This window comes from Myotis davidii, unplaced genomic scaffold, assembly GCF_000327345.1.
Source record: "Myotis davidii unplaced genomic scaffold, ASM32734v1 scaffold1246, whole genome shotgun sequence".
NCBI lineage: Eukaryota > Metazoa > Chordata > Mammalia > Chiroptera > Vespertilionidae > Myotis > Myotis davidii.
This window is the reverse complement of record NW_006297510.1, coordinates 491,870-512,391: the sequence shown is the minus strand read 5'-3', so window position 1 is coordinate 512,391 and position 20,522 is coordinate 491,870. Positions and strand designations below refer to the sequence as shown.

General features: G+C 42.6%; 3 pseudogenes; 2 read left to right on the top strand and 1 right to left on the bottom strand.

The window, feature by feature from the left end:
* Window positions 1-3,638: 3,638 nt before the first annotated feature.
* On the bottom strand, window positions 3,639-4,283 carry LOC102773948 (annotated as a pseudogene).
* Window positions 4,284-14,690: 10,407 nt separating this feature from the next.
* On the top strand, window positions 14,691-15,765 carry LOC102772339 (annotated as a pseudogene).
* Window positions 15,766-15,985: 220 nt separating this feature from the next.
* LOC102773672 lies at window positions 15,986-17,889 on the top strand (annotated as a pseudogene).
* Window positions 17,890-20,522: the final 2,633 nt, after the last annotated feature.

Below are 20,522 nucleotides of genomic sequence, written 5' to 3'. Positions count from 1 at the left end.
GGCCGCCGCCACCGCCCCCTTTCCTCCCTCCTCCCTCAGTGCGTCCCTCCCACCGAGGCCCGCCTCGTATTTCCGGGATCCGCTCTCAGCAAGAGCTTGTCGTGCGAACTGCCGGCTTCGGATCTCCCAGTGGGCGCCGTCGCTCGCCAGGCACAAAGATGGCGCCGTCGGAGACTGCCGAGGGCGATCTCGCGAGCCTTCCCCCCCAATCACGGGAGGGCGGGGGCCACGGGAAAGGTGGTCAGTTAAGAGGAGTCGGAGCGGGCTTCTGAGCGACCGCTCGCCCTTATCGGCCAAGGGGCAGTGCTCCTCACAGCAGGTTATTGCGCGTGCGCGGGGGCGGCGGGTGGAGAACGCATGCCCAAAAAAGCCCCTTCACTAGCACCCCCAGTGCTCCGTGTCTTACCTGTTTCCTCTGGGGCGCGGAGCGGTGAAAGAGGGGGCGGAGGAACCAGAATGAAACTCCGGAAAGGGCTGGGCACTACCCGTCGGCGAAGTGAGAGGCGTCCCTTAGGGCTGGGTCATCCCTCTAGAGCCCAAAGGGCCAATACTACTTTGATGTCCCCGGGAGTTCTCCAGCCTTCTTATCCTCCCTGTCACCGAGTATGAGTATTCTTTGCAGAGTCTCAGCTGTACTTTCATCCTGTGGTCGATGCGCGTTATTTATTGAGAACTTAATATGTGCTCAGAGCTGGGCTCGCAGCTGGCAGCCACAGCCCTCCTGTTTCTCACAGCCCCATCTAACTTTCTCTTTCATTTTGGCGTTTTGTGAACCTTCCAAATCTCATACTATTAACTGCTTCTGTTCCTGTTTTATTTTTCCTCGCTCATTCATTTGGTCATTCATTCAAACGTGTGTCGTTCAGTTTCCTATATGCCAGGTGCTAAGGAAACAGATGTGCTCTGACCTCAGGGAGCTATTGGGCTGAGATGGGGATGGATGAGAAAACAAACAATGACAGTTCACAGTAAATTCTTTGATTAAAAAAAATGAGTGCAGGGGAATGAAGATACTGGGAGTGGGCTGTCATGAAATATGTCAAACAGAAAATTCTTAAGGGGAGTCTCACAGGCATAGGATTTACTACAGTGAATTAGGGTGCTGTCAGGAAATAAACCACCTCGATTATTTTAACAAAGCGTTTAATATAAAGAATTGATCATTAAATAACTGAAAAAGCAAGAAGAGAGCTCAATGTATTGCGAAGATAGCAACTGCAGGAGGCAGCTACTATGCCTAGAGCTTGGGGTATTAAGGGAAGAGGTAGGGATTATTATAATTTAGACATTTAGAGGACAGCCTTGTGGAGCTGAAACTCAGACCTATGAGGAGGGAGCACCATCTTATGGTGCTGGTGTCTCTGAGGGGGCCTCAAGATGCTGTTTCCACTAGTATGGGCAAACTGGATCCAATTGTTGCTATGGGAAGAAACCACCACTGTCCTGAGAGCTTCTAATCTCCTCCCTACCTGGTGATGAGAATGACACATGTAGGGCAGAGCTGAATTTGACCCACATCTTGAAGCAGAGCAGTTTGGGTGTTAAGAGCCACTCATTTTTGAAGCTGGATGTGGTCAGAAAGGGGCCATTCACTCCTGTTGCACATCCCATACAGTGGGGACCATCATGTTAAAACATTTGTAGAGAGCCTGCTGCAAATTCAGGGTTTCATATCAAACAGAACTGCCCAGACAACTCCCCAACCCACGAGTGAGAAATAAATGTGCATTGTAATGTGGCACTGAGAGTTTTGCCTATTACATGGAAAAAGCAACTTTGTTCCACAAAGTGAGCAGGAGTTAGTCTCCTTCTGTCTTCTTGCTCCACCATCCCTAGACTGTTGTCCTAGTTTATTTGGTCCAGAAGGGCCCAGCGCCACATCACATTCCTGTCATTGAGAAGGAGAAGGCCTACCCATTTCCTTCAAGAGCACAATCCAGAAGTTGTTAACATCACTTGTGTTCACAGCCCATTGGCAAGAACTTAATCAATCACATTACTGTGTTTACCTGCAAGGGAGACTGGGGAATGTGGGCATATTCTAAGCAGTCTTGTACCTAGCTAAAATCTTTAGAAAAAAGGTTGGGGAGATAACCAGCAGTCCCATAAAATAATCAAAACTCAGAACTTGATTTAAAGTTATACCTTGTTCTCTCTCATTAGTGAGGAGTTTAAAGTCAAAGAAGCAGCCCAGCCAGTGTGGCTCAGTGGTTGAACGTCAACCTATGAACCAGGAGGTTACAGTTTGATTCCAGTTGAGGACACATGCTTAGGGTTCAGGCTGGATCCCAGTAGGGGGCATGCAGAAGACAGCCGATCAAATGATTCTCTCTCATCATTGATGTTTTCCCTCTAATCATTAATGTTTCTATCTCTGCCTCTTCTTTCCTCTCTGATATCAATTAAAATATATTTTAAAAAGTCAGAGAAGCAAGTATACTCCTTCTCTTTCTGTTCTATAGGCTTCTACATCTCCTTTCCCATTTTGCTAACCACAGTTTCTTCTCCAAGGATGAAGAGGGTGGGATTGGAGGTGGGCAAGATACTGCTTTACAGATGCAGTCATAAAATGCCTTTGTCTTCTCTGCACATGGCAGATGCCTAAAATTGGCTCTTTCTCTCTTGGTTTCATTTAGGGGTTCTTCTTAGGTTTCCACTGGGATGGTTTGATAGCATGTCTGAGAACACAGATAATGCTCTTTCCTCTGCCTGGCCTCTCTTTCCTCAGTCCCTTGTCTCTTTTACTTTTTGATACTGCCGTAAGTGCTCTTGGCTGTGAATGCCTTCTATATGACTGGCACCCAAATGCTGTCTCTCTCATGGGGCGAGCATGATTCTTCAGCGCCTTCTTCAAGGTTCAGTTCTTTGATATGGACTCAACCTTTTCTAACTTCTTCTTAGTCCCTACCTCTTGTGGAATACTCACAACTTTTTACTGCCAGGATCCCCTCACCCATTGGCAAGGCACAAGCTTATTTGCTTTCTTTGATGTTCACTTAATCCATGGGAAACTCACATGTCCTTGCCATGCTGAACAACAGACATCCCACCCTGTCTGCTGCCCCAGCAATCTTCCTCTCTTCATAATACTGATGGCAATAGGCAGGCAGCTGTGTGTCTGCTGACTCCAGTCTCCATACTCCAAGGATATGTGGCCAGCTCTCCCTCAAATTATCTGCCTGGGTTGGACCTATAGATAGCCTATATTCAGTAACTAAGCTAGTAGGTGTTGCATCTTTTTAAAAACCACATTTTTACTGATTTTTTAGAGAGAGAGAGGAAGGGAGGGGGAGAGAAAAACATGAATTGGCTGCCTCCTGCATACCCCCTACTGGGGATTGAGCCTGCAAACCCCCCTCCTCCCATGTGTTCTGACAGGGAATCCAACGGGCAACATCTCGGTGCATGGGAAGACACTCAACCAATTGAGCCACATCGTCCAGGACGAGATGATATATCTTAAAGACATTCCTCACTCAGTTCTTGGAGGCGCCCTTCCTTGGCTTTGCCCTCCTTAGTGGGAGAGAACATCTACATTTCCTCAAAAGTGGTAAGTAATAAAATCTCCCTCTAGTCTTCTTTTTACTGGCAAAATTTTACGGTTTTATTAACACAAATGCAGTGTGCACACAAGCTGTCTATTCATATTCTTCACTGTGTAGCCTGGCATTGGGATTGGTGACTCTGATGACCAGCTGGGCTGCTTTTTGCACAATGGCTTTGCGGTTCTTTCAGGAAATGTGAGCAATCTCAGCACAGTAAGATTTGTTGCACATCAGCAGCACTTCAAGCTCCTTGACGTTGTAGACAAGGAACTTCCTAAAACCACTGGGCAGCATATGCTTTGTTTTCTTGTTGCTCCCATAACCAATTTTGAGCATCAAGATCTGGCCCTTGAATCTTCTGCTTACACTGTTGTAAATGCCTCTGGGTTTCCTCCAGTTACATTTATTTTTTTTAAAAAAAAATATGTTTTTATTGATTTTTTTTTAAAGAGAGAGGAAGGGAGAGGGATAGAGAGAGAGAAACATAGATGAGAGAGAAACATCATCAATTAGCTGCCTGTCCCCCTACTTGGGATTGAGTCTGTAACCCAGGCATGTGCCCTGACTGGGAATTGAACCAGGGACCTCTTGGTTCATAGGTAGACACTCAACCACTGAGCCACACTGGCAGGGCAAGTTATTTTTAATTTTGACAGATTGGTCTGACTGGTGCCAAGTGAACTTCTTGGTCCTCTTTTTTACAATCTTGGTTTTTATGTGGGGTCTGAGGGTACCCATGATGCTGAGTAGGAGATGGCTGCCACCTCCTTAGACAGAGCTAGTTTTTTTTTCAGGCTGGAGGAGGTATTTGGGTGATAGTCGTAGAACTGGTTTTGCTGCCTTTTTGGTGAAACTCTCTTTAGAATGTGATAGAACTTTGCATTTTCTTACCCTGTATCAGATATATCTTATGTACCACTTTAGATATTTTGGGCTCAGTTTTTGCATAAATAATTGATTGCCACATAATAAACCACTCCAAAACATAATAGTCTAAAATAATAACCATTGTATTTGTTCATTATGCAGTAGGTTAGCAATTTGGGTTCAGCTCAGCTGGACAGCTCTTCTTCTGGTCTCACCCAGAGTCACTCATGGTGACAAGAATAGAGACTATTCATGAGACCAACAAGAACTCCCTCTTAGCAAGTCACCTCAACTCCACAGGGTATGGTCTAAAGGCTAAAAAATTAGCTGAACTTTTTTAAAAAAATATTTTTTATTGATTTCAGAGAGGAAGGGAGAGGGAGAGAAGATAGAAACATCAATGATGAGAGAGAATAATTGATCAACTGCCACCTGAAACCCAGACATGTGCCCTGACCGGGAATCGAACTGTGACCTCCTGGTTCATAGGTCGACGCTCAACTATTGAGTCACTCAGGCTGGGTTAGCTGAACCTTTAATGGGCTATTTCATCAGGCTATCTCCTTCTGAGTGATGAGGTATATGATGAGATCAGTGGTTCTCATGGTCATGTGCAACTCCTTTGTAGTAACATGGGTCCATTGGATTTAGGCAATACAATATAGGATACCACATCAATAGATGACCATTTTGGAAACTCTTCAATGGTGGTGCTGCTGGGGGAAACATGGATAGGAAAGGCAAACTCATAATGTGAATATGTATCAGTTCTGGAAAGAATGAATTGCTTCCCCGCATTCACACACACCCCATGTGGAAGGGATCCAAAGTAATCAATTTACCCAAGTGGCTGGCTGGTTTTCTTGAGAAATTATGCCATACCATGGCTTAGTGTTGGTTTCTGCAGGTGGTGGGTTGGGCCAGTAGTAGCTAATTGAACTTTGGTGAGAGGTTCAATTGTTGGGCCTAAAGAGTGATCCTGGGTTCTCCCTTCTTGTAGAACAAGCCGATGAGGAACCTTGTGGGAGATGGATTACTTGGGCTGCTTAGTGCCAGGCAATTTGGATTTAGGGTGCCAGCTGTTTATAGTCATTGTCTGGAACTGAATGGATATTACAGTCCTCCTATAAGGGAAGGAAGTCCCATGGGAAGCTAAACCTGGGGGCAGGCCATCTCTAGATCCCTCGTTCCAGTTAGCTTTCTGCCTGTAACCTAGCATGAGTTCTCTCAGGATGACTTTCAGACAAATGTGCTCTTTGTACTAAAATACTCTGTTTAAATTACATTAATTTTTATTTCTTTGTAGACCCTTTAATTGGCTTTTACCTTGTGATTTGGTGATTCTCAATGGGAAAGGGGTTCCTCATAATCTAAAATTTTCCCCTGTGTTCTATACCTTACTTTGCTTTCCACCTAACATCCCTCGTTTAGCACTTTCCCCTGTATTAGACAGTACCCTAAATAATGAGTGTGTCAGAATGCCTTCTGAGTTTGCTAGTAGAACTAAATACAGCCTATTTTAATTTTCACTTTTATAAGCACAAGGAAACACAAAATTGAGCCCTCTTATACCAAGACACTTACAGAGGGGAAATAAAATTATTAAGTGCAAAGGATAAAGAAGGAAGAGACACCAGTTGCCCATCACCTCCACCCTTTCAACCGTGGGGATATACTCATTGTCTCTTGGTTCGGCATTCTCTCACCTGGGAATTGTGTGTCTGGTGATAGGTAATGGGTTAGTACTCCTATTGGAACACAAGTCACCTATACTCAGCAGGGCTCTTTTTGGAACAAGCCAAAGGAATTGGATTGGGTCTTGGGCCATTACCTGAACTAGATGGATATAGTATACCAATCTCAGTAACTTCAGCTGGTGACCAGGATCAACCTTTTCCCTGCTAGTTTCCTACTCTTAAACACCAGTGCCCCCACCCAGTGATCAACTCCTCACTGGCTCATCTCTACCAAAGCTTTCATCTTGGGAGTGGTAACCTTTCTCAGAAGACAGAACTTAATTAAAATTGGTTCAACATCTTTTCCTTGTTTGGACTCAAAGTTTAATTAATAATAGGAATGAAAACATTTAGGGGGCCAGTTTTCTTGACCAATACAAAGTAATCTCTAATTTCTTTCCCCCAAAAGTACATTTCAAATAGAAAACATGCTCAATATCTACTTCTAAGTAAATTCATTTTGACTCTCAATTTATCTTTCCTTAATGCTAGATAAGCTCAATGATGCTATAAGAGAATCCTCTTACAGCGGCTGACAGTTACGCACCTTCCTCAACTCTAAAGTTGAGAGACTCACAACTAGATTTCTTCAAAAAATCTCTTGTCTAGTGAGCCAGCAAGGTAGGTTTGTTACAGATCCACTGGGTGGATAACAGTGGTAGAAGACAGGAGAGAAAAACACTTTTTGGCTAAGCAGGCAGAAGAAAATGAGTGGGTAGGCGAATTAGAAAGAGTTCATATGGAGCTGTGGCCAGTGTGACTCAGTTGATTGGGCATCTAACCATGCACTAAAAGTTTGTTGGTTTGATTCCTGGTCAGAGCATATGCCTGGGTTGCAGTCTTGATCCTCCGGTGGGTGTGCAGGTGGCAGCCGATTGATGTTGTGCTCTCACATCGATGTATCTCTCCCTTTTCCTTCCCCTCTCTCTAAAAATTCAATAAAAATATTTTTTTTAAAAAGGAAAGAGTTCATATGGAGTGACCTCATTAAGCTTATAGCAAAGATAGAGAGCATTTGTAGTGGAAACTGATGCTCCACCAAGATCCCCTCTTCAGGGCAATGCACCTATCCCTTAGTTGCTGGAGCTGTTGATTCCTGACAGTTTACATCTATGTTCCTCCCTAGCAATTGCCTTTGCTTTGAGGAATCTGCCTCACAAAGATTAGGCACTCTCTCAATAGGTGGACCACAGCCACTGACGGGCTGCTGTGGAAATACACAGTCTTATCATCCTTGCATTAACTTGGGAAAACTCTGAAGGACTATCCAGCTTCAGAGCTTTATGTGAGATGGGCTTAAGCTTTGGTTGCAGCTTCATACTGGGTCAGTGTCTCCTTCTGTCCAATTTTGTTTTCCTTGGTTCCTTACAGGTATATTTCCCAAAAGAATTTATCAATAAACCTTCTGCACTTAGGTATTCATCTCCTTTTAGTACCTAAAAACATCACTTGTTTACTTTCAAATCTCATGCTCCCAGTCACAGAATGGTGGCATCACAAGAATTTTTTCTAAACTTTCCATTCTATAATCTTCTGACCCATTGTCATGAGCCTAGTAATGTGGGAGGGAAAAGCTGGGAGATGGTAAATCAGGGTGCATGAGAGTGTGTCCTTGTAATATTATGATTTATCTATATATCTATAGATATAGATATATTTGGGCTTTGTTAGCATTCCTGGCATAGGCTTATAAAACCACTGGAATTTCCTAAGTGACATGAGCTATACAAGTGCCTTTTGTTACTCATAACAAGCCCCTTTCCATCACACCTGAGTTTAGGATAATGGGTGACTTTTGGAAAACCCCTAAGGATGGCGGCTGGTTGCCAAGGAGGCAAACTCTGTGATTAGAGGGTTGGAATGTTCTTCCCCAGCCTCCCTCTTCTGGGGAGGGGAGAGGGGCTGGAAGTTGAATTAATCACCAATGGCCAGCCCTGGCCGGTGTGACTCAGTTGGTTGGAGCATCATCCCATACACCGAAAGGTGGCAGGTTAGGTTCCTGTTCAGGGCACATATCCAGGTTTGGGTTCCATCTCCTGTTGGGACATGTACAGGAGGCAACCGATGGATGTTTCTCTCTCACATCTCTCTCTCTCTCTCTCTCTCTCTCTCTCTCTCTCTCTCTCTCTTTCATAAATCAATAATAAAATAAAATGAAAATCACCAATAGCCAATTATTTAATTAATTGTGTCTTCTAATGAACCCTCCATAAAAATGCAAAAGGAGGGGGTTCAGAGAGCTTTTGGGTTGGTGAGCAGGTGGAGGGGCTAGGAAGGTGGTGCACTAGAGAGGGCATGGAAGCTCCATGCCCCTTCCCTCCCATACTTTGCCCTAGGCATTCCTTTCATCTGGCTGTCCCTTAGTTATATTTTTTTATAATAAACTGGTGAGATTATCATAAACAGCAAATAAACTGTTTAACTACATTCTGTGAGCTGCTCTAGCAAATAAATCAAGCACAAGGAAGGGGTCATAGGAAACTACAATTTATAGCCAGTTAATCAGAAGCACGGGTGACAGACTGGACTTGCAGATGGTATCTGAAGTCAGGAAGGAAGGGACAGTCCTGCAGGACTGAGCCCTTCACTTATGGGCTCTGACACTATCTTCAGGTAGATACTGTCACTAACTAGAACTTAGTCATATGACTATACCTAACTTCATATGCCCAGGAAACACATTAGAATGGATTTTGGTGGACCACTAGCAGACTCAACCACAATAGCGTATGCAAAATTTTTTTGTAGATTCTTATCATTATATAAAACATTTTTCATAGTCTTGATTATTGTAGTAGATGTTATTATTGTTGAAAATCTTTGCTGCTCCTTTCCTCTGAGATCATGTCTACAGGGCCAATTCCTGGTGGGCCTCCCTGTAGGAGTAGTATCTACCTCACTGATATCAGGCTTGGCCATACGGCTTGCTTTGGCCAGTGGAATTAGAATGGAAATGACATATCCCATATCTGAGTATAAGCTTTAAGAGCTATTGTATAATTCTATCCTTACTCTTTTTCCACTACCTTGAGATCAAATGGGGCTGGTCCTTCCAACTGGGTCCTGGGATGAAGCAGAGTTGCAGCTAACCTGCAAAAGATAGGAAGCAAAGTGAGAATAGACGTGATAAATCAGAGATTTGGGGATCAGCTGTTATTACAATATAATCTAGCAAAAGCTGACTGATGCTGTTATTGGATAAATTGAGGTGTCCTCTTCCCCACTGGGTGCTAGGAATGGGGTCCTGATCATATCTTGAGAAAAAGAATTTTCTGAGACTCACACGGGTGGATGAGTGACTTTTATTTGCCTGGAATTACATCCATGGGTTTTCAAAGCCACATTCCAGCCATAGAAGTGTAGCTGAGGTTTCAGTAAAGTTAGAAACAAAGTCAGTATCCAGAGTTTCTGTTCCATGTTGAAGCCGGGTCCAGTTCAGCATCAGGCTAGCAGCAGTCCATTAGTCCATTGTGTGGGAGAATGCCAGGAATCAGGGATGAGAGAGCCCCAGGAGTCCAGTGAAACATGCCAAGAGTGTGAACTCCTTTGTTTAAGGGATTAAATATCCCAAATTTCTGAGTGCTTGCAGTGGCCTTCCCCATTCTGGCCTGGGTGTGACTGACAAGTACCTTCCTAAAGTCACCTCAACTTTACTGGGCCTGCATCTATTCTTCTCCCTGTCCAGTCCTTTCCTCTAGCAATCTGTGGGGAAGAGACCAGTGGTTCCCTGGGGAGTGTAAAGTTGTAGCTTCCTGGTGAAACTGCCCAAATGACATGCCTATAATATTTGGCCTTCCTTTTGCTCCTTTCTTGTTGATTACAATGGTATCAATACAATAATTAAAATGACTGCATATTATTCTATTGTATGTCCCCTGAATTTTGTCCAGTCTCCTAATATTGAACATTTATATGGTTTCCAGTTTTCTGCTATTATAAATAATACCAAAATATACATCTACTAGTGGCCCGGTGCACAAATTTGTGCACATTGAAGTTAGCATATTAGCCTTTTATATAGATAGATGTGCAGATTTTTGTTTCTGTTAAATTATTTCCTTAAGTTGCATTTTTAAAAGAATTTTTATTGATTTTTAGAGAGAGGCAGGGAGAGAGAAACATCAATTTATTGTTCTACTTATTTATGTATTCATTGATTGATTCTTGTATATGGCCTGACCAGGGATCAAACCCACAACCTTGGCATATGGGGATGAGACTCTAACTGAGCTATTCAACTGGGCCCTTTAAGCTAATTTTTTAGGGTAGAAAAGTGGGTCAACATATATGATCATCATCATTGCTCTTATTCCCCAAAAGGATCTGTTGTCTGTATATTAAGTCAAGTTCCACCAAAACCCACAGAAAGCACACTGGTACCTTTAACAGAGAGAGAATAAAACATGAAATTGACATAAAAAGTAATGGAGAAGCTGAGAAGTCAGTGGTGCAATAACGCAGAGATTGGCAACAGTAGAAAGATGCGGTGGCCCCTAGAAATGGAGGGACACGCGGATCAGAAACGAGGGTTGTCCAAAGGGTACTACAACCATGACTGGGTCTGCCTACTCAGAACTGCCTGGTACTAGCTGGGACCATGAAGGGAGGTTTGGCCTGGCAAAAGCTGGACCCATGGAGGCGGTGTTGTAAGGAGCAGAAAGAGAGAGGGAGAAAAATACTTTGAAACTCTTTCTTCTTTTTGCTCTCCAATCTTCTGCAAGTAGTGTCCATTGGGCAAAAACTAAAGGAATAAAGGAACCTGGAAAATTTAGTTTCCTATGATACAGAACAGAGCCAGAGAAGAGCAGTGAGGTATCTGGGAGCAAACCGGACAGTAATGAATGAGTAAACCACTTTACCAGTCTTTTCAGCATTGTGTGTTATCATTATAAATGCTATTTTGGTATGGGAGGCAATATAGTTTAGTTTTTGAGAGTACTGACTCTAAAGTCAGACACCCCTGGGTTTGAAATATGCTCTGAGCACTTCCTAATTATATGACTTTGGGTGATTTGTTTAACCTGTGCAAGTCTCAGTTTCTCAAATATAAAATAGTGTGAAGATTAAATGATATAAAATATGTAGCAAAGTGCCTAACATGAAATAGGTCCTCAATAAGTATTAGTTAATATAATTATTAGGTGTAAACTAAAGTCTTTAGTTTAAGTTTCACTCCTTTGATGTCTGTATAGGAAAAACATTTCCCCAAGTAATTTTCTTTCACTGTATTTCCTCAAGAATTAATTGACTATTCTCTTAACTATAGGTTTTAGGTGTCTTTCTTATAAATTTGAATGAGTTGTTAATATGATATAGTTAATAATCATTTTTATCACATTTTATATTTCATATTGCTCAAAGCTACAGAAGTCACTTTTATACAAAGCTGAAAAATAGTCTATTTTTTGTGGTGTCTAGAATTAGATTGTGATATGTAATTACTTATTAATTAAGCTATAAATATGATTCTATAAAAGATAAATAAAATTTCTCTTATAAAAATCTAGGGTAGTATGGTGCTCTATAGTGTCAGAAAACTAGGCTCCTTCTATTTTGTTCTGCCCTCCTTAGAATGCTTTCATGGTCTATTGATTCCAGATCCTCTCTACCACCTCCGTAGTCTAACTAGTGCAGGGGTGGGCAAACTTTTTGACTTGAGGGCCACAATGGGTTCTTAAACTGGACCGGAGGGCTGGAACAAAAGCATGGATGGAGTGTTTGTGTGAACTAATATAAATTCAAAGTAAACATCATTACATAAAAGGGTACGTTTTTTTTTTTTTTTTAGTTTTATTCATTTCAAACGGGCCGGATCTGGCCCACGGGCCGTAGTTTGCCCACGGCTGAACTAGTGGGAAGAAGGAAAGGAAAAAACATGTGCTTAGCGTTTAAGGGCACAACCTGGAAGTTACACACATCACTCCCTCTCACATGCCATTGACCAGAACTTAATCCCATGACCATATCTATTTATAAGGGAGACTGGGAAATAAAGTTTGTATTTTAGGTGGCCACATACTCAGCTCATGATTCTATTATGATAGAAGGGGCAAAGAGATATTGGGGAAACCATTAGCCTTTGGCATTCTGCTATTCTGGCCACACAAACATCTATGCATCCCTTCCTTCCCACACAAAGAATATACTTGTTGCCAGGGGAGAGAACTCCCAAGTACAATCCTATTATTAAAAAAGGGAGCAGAAGTTGCCACCCCCAAAATATGCCTTTTTGGCCTATTGATTTATCTTGAGCTGCTTATTTTTAAGAAACAGCAGACACAGAAGAAGCTCTGAAACTAAGTGGGGAAATAGAAAGAAACATAGACATTTATAAGGGAAATCTCCATTTGTAAATGGAGATTACTAGGAAGAGGAGGATGACTAAATCTCTAGAAACTTATCATTTAACAACCTTACCCTTCTTTACTGTGCTTTCCTGATAACCTGCATAACTGGCCTCCCCCACCCCCAATATCTTTTATCTTTAACTGAAAGTAATTAAGTTGGTGGCTGGGACCATTTGGGGGAATTAGTCAGTTTTCTTGGGTATCTCCCTTGTATACAAGAGGTACAAATATACTTAAACTTTTGTTTTCCTCCTGTTCATCTTTCTTTTATTACATAAGGGGTGGGGTCGGGTCTCAGCCAAGAACTTAGAAAGGCAAAGGGAAAACAATTTTTCCTGTCCTATACCACATATATCTCAAAGTTCACAATCTCTTAGTGATACGTGATCCCCTATGTCAGGTTTAGATGTCTCCTTGTGATCCTGCAATCTGTAAAAAATAAGACAAGTGTTGTGCCCCATGGACAACATAATAGGATAATAAAATCAAGGTAACAAGAAATGCTGATTCTGAAAAGGGAGAATTGGAACTGATACCGTTATAATAATCTAGTTATTATTTAACAGGAATGGAGTAAAGGGAAGATTAGATAATACAGGCATGCCATTTTTACAGCTTTGCTAATTTAATATTCTCCAAGTCTGTTCCCTGCTGATCAGTGGGGGAAGAGACTGGACAAAGGCAGTTTGGGCACATGCCCAGTGAGGTCTGAGTGACATGGGAAGGTGCCAACCTGTCTGCCAGTCACACCTGGAAATGAGTCAGTGGCCAGAATAGGCATGGCCACTGCAAGCGCTCAAATCTTGAATATTTAAACTTCTGAACAAAAGGACATTTCTCTCTCTCTCTCTCTCTCTCTCTCTCTCTCTCTCGCACACTGGGCTCCTGGCTCCTACTGCAGGGGCTGTGCTCCCCTGCACCCACATGGCGCTCAGCCATGTGGGGCTCCACACATGGACTAATGGACTTTAATTAGCCCGGATGCTGAACCACACCCGGCTGCAACATGGAGCAGAAGCGCTGGACACTGGCCTTGCTTCTGGCTCTATTGGAAGCCCAGCTGCATGTCTTTCAGGACTGGCTTAAGGGGCTGGAGCTTTGGAACCTGAGAAATGTAACTACACACATGAAGCCTTTTATCATATCTCATTCTCCCTTGGGGGCTTCTGAAAATGCTTATTTCAGTGGCATCTCAAGAACCTCAAACCTCATGCCCACTCGTGTCTAGGAGATCTGGCATATTAACTCCTCCAACAACAGAACCACCCAGTCATCAGTTTATGGCAATTGTTGCAGCCTACTGGTTTGGAAATGCAAAAACTCTTTGTGCTAGCATTGGATTAAATTCCTTAATTAGCTCATCAGACGGCCCTAAACTCTGTTCTGTTAAGGGTACCCCATGTCCATTGTCCTCTGTGGCCCTAATCTCTGCCCTCTATTATTTTTATTTTTTTAATATATTTTATTGATTTTTCACAGAGAGGAAAGGAGAGGGATAGAGAGTTAGAAACATGGATGAAAGAGAAACATCGATCAGCCGCCTCCTGCACACCTCCCACCAGGGATGTGCCCACGACCAAGGCACATGCTCTTGGCCAGAATCGAACCCGGGACCCTTCAGTCCGCAGGCCAACGCTCTATCCACTGAGCCAAACCGGTCAGGGCTGCCCTCTCTTTAGCAGGTTCATTTCCAGTGATTATAATGGCCTCATCTGCCTGTAACTGACTTCACACCCCCAACATATTCTTTTGTATTTAAGGTGGTGGTGGCTTGGATCATTTCCAGGAGTCTCTCAGCTTTCCTGGGTCTCTCCCATGTATACAGGAGGTATACATGTTATTAAACTTCTGTTTGCTTTTCTCCCTTGTTAGTCTGTGTTTTATTACAGGATGGACTCAGGCAGGAACCTAGAAATATAGAGAGGAAATTATTTTTCCTTCCCTATAGAGGCCCTAATCATATCGGCATTTGCAAACCAGGTTTTGATTTCTTGGGCTTTCAGACTCCCTCTAACATTTAATAGGCTTCTGATCTATATGCTGCTTGTCAATTACATGTAGAAGTATCAGGCAGGATCAGCTTTCAGGCGCTGAGAATCTGTCTTGGCCATGAACTCCTCTGGTGGAAGGCGCAGGAAGCAGCAGGGCCCAGGGGTAGAAGGGCTCACCGACCCTAAGAACCTGACCAAGCCTTGCACCACGGGCCCTGAAGCTGGGTCTTCCCATGGGGGTGAACAGCTTTGTGTCCGTAGGCACCCTCCTATAGCTGACCAGGTTTCTCAGATTTCCAGCTGAAGATGTGCAGTGCATGGTGGACAACAATGGGAAGCAGCAGGGAGATCCCAGCACTGGCCCTCTCATCCAGGCTGATCAAAGTCACTCCCTGTGTAGGAGGCCACTCAACCCCAAGTCAAATCCAAGGAAAAGACACACCCTTGTGTGGAGACCTAAGATGTTAGTGAAGCATATGTTGGATGTTAGACCATGTAGCTCTTCTGCGTCTGTGTGAATCAGAGCCAGAGAGCCAAAAGAAGAACATGGAGAACGAAAAAGTCTACTCGCCTGGGCAAACCAGTGTCAGCCCGCTGGTGGGAAACTGAGGAACAAAGGAATCTGCTCTGCACCTGCGTGGGAAGTGCCAGCCCAGCAAAGGGGGAGGAGGAAGCATGTGACTATATAAGCCAAACCCCAGAAGTAAATTGGGGACCCATACTATTCTCCATCTAAGTGTGTGCTGCCTCAGTGCACTGAGCTTTCTCACTTCATCTTTAATAAACTTATTTCCTTCCGAATCTGTTTCACCTCCTCTGTTACTTATGGCTCCTCCCTTGATTTCTATCCTGGGAGGAACACCTGCAGGTAACTGAGTTGGAGCTGCTTTGCCTGGAGACTCCACAGGCCCTATCTCTGATGCTCATCCATGGTACATTCTGACAGCACTGGCCATCCATCTTGCTCAAGTACCTGTCCTGTCCGGGAAGAATGCACATCCACCTGGCCCCAGGACTGCCTGAGAACCCTGGTGTCATCAGTGACATGTGGCCAAATTGCTAAGTGGCCCTGTTCATCAACAGACACCTGACATTACCTTCTGTTCTGCCAATGGGGTGATCCTGACCTCAGGGAATGCTGATAGCTTCCTGCTTCCCAAGTACTTCAAAGAGGCTCTGCAGGTATTTCATATTCAAGAGACCCACTCCTTGACTGGTAATGAAGTGTCAGAGTGGCCCCAAGCACAACTCCAGAGGAAGAAAGATAATCCAAAAATAAGATTATTTTAGCCTTAGCTGGTGTGGCTCAGTGGATAGAGTGTCGCCAGGTTCAATTCCAATCAAGGGCACATGCTCGTGTTGTGGGCTCCATCCCCAATAAGGGGTGTGCAGGAGGCAACCAATCAATGATTCCCTCTCATCATTGATGTTTCTATCTATCCCTTCCTATTTGAAATCAATAAAAATATATTAAAAAAGATTTTTTTTAATGTAAAAAGATGACGAAAGCTTTAGTTTGAAAACAAACCAACAAAAAGAAGTAACTATAGCCCAAGGTCTCTTCAAGGCATATTCTTTTGCTTTTTGCTGTTCTCTGTGCTGACTCAGCTTCCTGTCATTCAACTTGATAGTTCCTTCCTTAAGCGCTTCTTAATAAGTTTGGGTGGGAGGTTGACATTCTTAATAGGCTCATTACCTCTGCTCTGGCTCTCATGTACTGGTCAAGAAGGAAGGCACTTGAGGAGCCCAGTATTATCTCTTTCCAAGTCTTCCTTTTTTGTAGCCTCTTTCAACTGTTTCCCTGTGGAGTTGCAGAAAGATTTGCAGTTGTGTGGGGTTCTGAAATTGCAGGACACAGACTAAAATAATTCTCGATAGAGTTATGTTCCCTTCCATTTTCAGTTGCTCTCTAGCTAGCTGACTGGGGTCCATCCCTCTAAGATGCTGCTAAAAGTAGCAAGACGCAGTCCGGAGTGGTACCTCATGTCCATCAGTTGTGCTCTGTGCCTAGTTCTCCAGGTGCCCTGTGTTAGCCATGGCAGAGCAATGGATCTGGGCCAAGACAATGGGCCCACTCATTCCTGGACTCCATATCCTTCACTGACACAGATGATATGGGTATTTTGACCCCTATGAAGGGAAATGCCTGCTCAACCAGCTCCATCATGGGCAACACCTTGTGGAAAGCGATGGAGAAAAGCTCGCTCACGCAGCACTTGTGGTAGTCCCTGAAGGACTGCTTCTTAAAGCACCTGCAGGGCCCTAGCCAGTTTGGCTCAATGGATAGAGCATCAGCCTGCAGACTGAAGGGTCCCTGGGTTTAATTCCGGCCAAGGGCACATGCCTGGGTTGCGGGCTTGGTCTGATGTGTAGGAAGCAGCCAATCAATGATTCCCTCTCATCATTGGTGTTTCTATCTCTCTCTTCCTCTCCCTTCCTCTCTGAAATAAATAAAAATATATTTTAAAAAAATAATAAAGCACCCGCGAGGCCAGGAGCCTAAGGACCTGTTGGAGGACACTGTGGTGAGCCCATCCTCCCTGAAACTCGAGCAGAAAGCTGAGTAAGACCTGGAGGCTGCCGATAGCGGGGAACCACAGAATAAGAGAACTCCTGACTTGCCTGAAGAAGAAGGGAAGAGGAAGAAGGAGAAGAAGAGGAAAAAGAAGGAGGAGGAGAAGAAGAGGAAAAAGAAGGAGAAGGAGGAGGAGGAGAATTTGTAGAGAAAGAGATCAAGGAGAATGAAGAAGGAGTCAAAAAGATGCTTATGGAAGCCACCCGGGACTTTGAGGAGGTTGTGGTGGAGGATTTTGAAATACACATAACAATGTGTGATGATGATCCACCCACACCTGAGGAAGACTCAAAAACGCAGTCTGATGAAGAAGAAGAATAAGAATAAGTTTCTCCACCAGAAGTGGGAGCTGCCATTAAGATCATCCAGCAGTTAATGGAAAAGTTTAACTTGGATCTGTCAACAGTTACGCAGGCCTTCCTAAAACACAGTGGTGAACTGGAGGCTACTACTTCCTTTTTAGAGTCTGGTCACAGGGCTGATGGGTATCCCATTTGGTCCCAACAGGATGAGTTAGATTTGCAAAAACGTGATGAGGATATCCGACATTGGTCAAAAATTTGGTGCTCAGAACGTAACTCGGAGAATTGAGTTCCAAAAGAAATAATTGATAGGATAATGAGAAAAGGGAAAAGGTGTGGCAGATGAGAAGGTGTGGCAGATGAGGTGGTAAGAAAAAGTCTTTTGTGACCATTGAACTTTAGAGATTCTTATGTTGGAACTGATACTTGTCTTCTGACCAATGCTGTCTTTGCTCTGTGAGTCCTAGATTTTGTAGCCATGCAGAGTTGTGTAGGAGGATAAAAATAAAAGATATTGGGTATATTTACAAATAAATAAAACTGAAAGTAGCAAGAAGCAGCAAACAGTGTTGAAAGTTATAAATCTTTCTTACTTACCCCAATGCTATTGCTTTCGATGCCTATGAGCTGCTTTCTAAGATCTTACCGACCTTTGTTAATGTTGTGCCTAGCTAAAATTTCTATTTCCTTAGAAGAAAGAGAAAATGAATGCCAGAGAAGAATTAGCACTGGATGCTACAAATGCCTATTGATTCAGACAGGTTCTTAATTCCACTCCATCAAATGAGTCAGCAACTTGTAGGAGGCATGGGGCCAGTGAAATAGAAAACTGGCACCCTCAGATTGGTATCAAAGGACTCACTTTGAAAAAGGAAACCCAACCCCGCGCATTGCAGCTAAACTTTTGCTAGTTTTGATCTGACTGGTATAAATGTTCAAAGATGATCTTAACTAGCAATGAAGCTGACTCTCTGGGCCCTGTCAAAACTTGATGTTGAAAGTATAGTAAAACAACTACACAGTAACTTTTAAAATTGTAAAGATAAAAAAAAAACACATGCACTGTTATAATTTTTTTAATATGGTTGTCAGATTGCTGAAGTTATTTCTAAAATTATTTTATTTTAGATATATTTATTGTGGATTCGGAGCTTGTAATGTATTATAAATACCTCATGATGTTTCCTCCCTTCTTACATTATAAAATAAGCCTTTAAAGAGAATGAATGAATGTCACAAAGAGATTTTCTTTCTCTCTTTAGCATGCTTATTTTCTTTATTATATGTCATTTTCTTGATGTTCATTTTATCTGATAAACTCCAGATTACTTCATCTCTAGCACTAAAGATTCCTTAGTTTGCACTGTCAAAATACAAATTAAATACAACTTTATCTGAGAAAGGAGAAAATGACCATTCTAAACAGAAGTTCTGGAACAAAGGCAGCAGACTTTGAGAAGTTTATATTATTGTAGTTATTTATTCTGGTATGAAATATAAGAGACTTTAGTCTATTTTGTTCACTGCCATATACCTGCTACCTAGAACAATACTTAGTGGACACTCAATAAATATTTATTTGATTAATGTATTAATTGACTTTTAATTTTCTTTTAAAATTGATTTTAGAGAGAGAGGGAGGGAGAGAGAGAGAAACATCGATTCTTTGTTACACTTATTTATGTATTCATTGGTTGCTTCTTATATCTACCCTGACCTGGGGTTGAACCTACAACCTTGGTATATCAGGACAATGCTCTAACCAAAAATCCATTGGAAAATATTTGACCTACATAGTTGGAAAAGAGTTGTATCTTTTTGAGTTAAACAATAAAGCATGGAGGGATTATATAATGTAGACTATTAAAATTTATGAAAGCATGCAAACTGGATGAAAAGGCATTTAACCTCAATTTAATGTCTCCAAATATTCACACCAGGAAAGAGGAGGAAGAGCATAAACTCTGAGAGCACATTTATATGATACAGTGTCTCAGATGTTTGCCTCCAGTGGGAGATGATGGCTGAGAAGACACTGATCCAAATGATGGGCAACATTAATGTTGAAATCACCATTTTGAAGTGTTCTTCATTGTAGTCTCAGGGTCTCACAACAAATTCGAGAAGTGGTTTCTATTACTGTTCTCATTTTACAAATGTGGAAATTGAGGTTCAGAGAGGAAATTTGTTGAAGTCCCACAGCTAATGATTGGTAGAGTCAAGACCTTAAGGTCTTTGACAATCAAGATCAAATTAGCTACGAAGTCATGTTTTTGCTCCATCGGCGTTCAACTACTCTGGGGTTCTTTCTCTGTCTTTTATCCCCTTCTGCAGCATATCTCCCTTTCTTCTGGTTAAGGATATTATACTAATTTTGTAATGTCAGTATGTGCCCTGAATTAATAAAGAGCTTCTTTTGTCTTCTGGTGTTGAAAGTGATGAATTAATATGTGCTGGGTCTTCACAAAGGAAATAATAATGACTAGAACCAAAGTTAGATGAGGCCATGAAGATGGGGACTTCAGGATGGGATTAGTGGCTTTATAAGAATATCTCTTTCTCTTTGTGTTTGTTCTCTCTCTCTCTCTCTCTCTCTCTCGCCAATCAATGATTCTCTCTCATCATTTATTCTCTCTCTCTCTCTCTCTCTTCTCTCTCTCTCTCTCCCCCCACGCACTGAGGAAAGGCAATATGAGGGTATAGTATGAAGCTGGCTATCATCAATCCAAGAACAAAGCTCTCACCAGGAACTGAATTGGCCTGCACCTTGATTTTGGATTTCCCACTGTTCAGAACTCTGAGAAGATAAATTTTGCTGTATAAAGTACCTAGTCTATGGTATTTTGTTTTGGCAACCCAAACAGACTAATATATACTCTGTAGTGCTTTGGACCCCAAAACTCTATGTGGATATCTCAGACTAGGTGAGGTGGACTGGGTTACTAGTGAGGAGTGAGCACTGTTTTTGCCTAGACTGGAAACTGGTCTAAATGGCTTTCCCATGTGTTCTGTCTCCTGGGCCTGAAATAGTTTCTGTTCAAGCTTCCAAGGGGATGCAAGTGGAGGTAGGGGACTTCTTCCTAGCTGAGGGGTGAATGAGGAAACGAAGGGATGTGGTCTATTCATCATTAGCAGTCACTAAAAGAGGCCAAGAGTAAT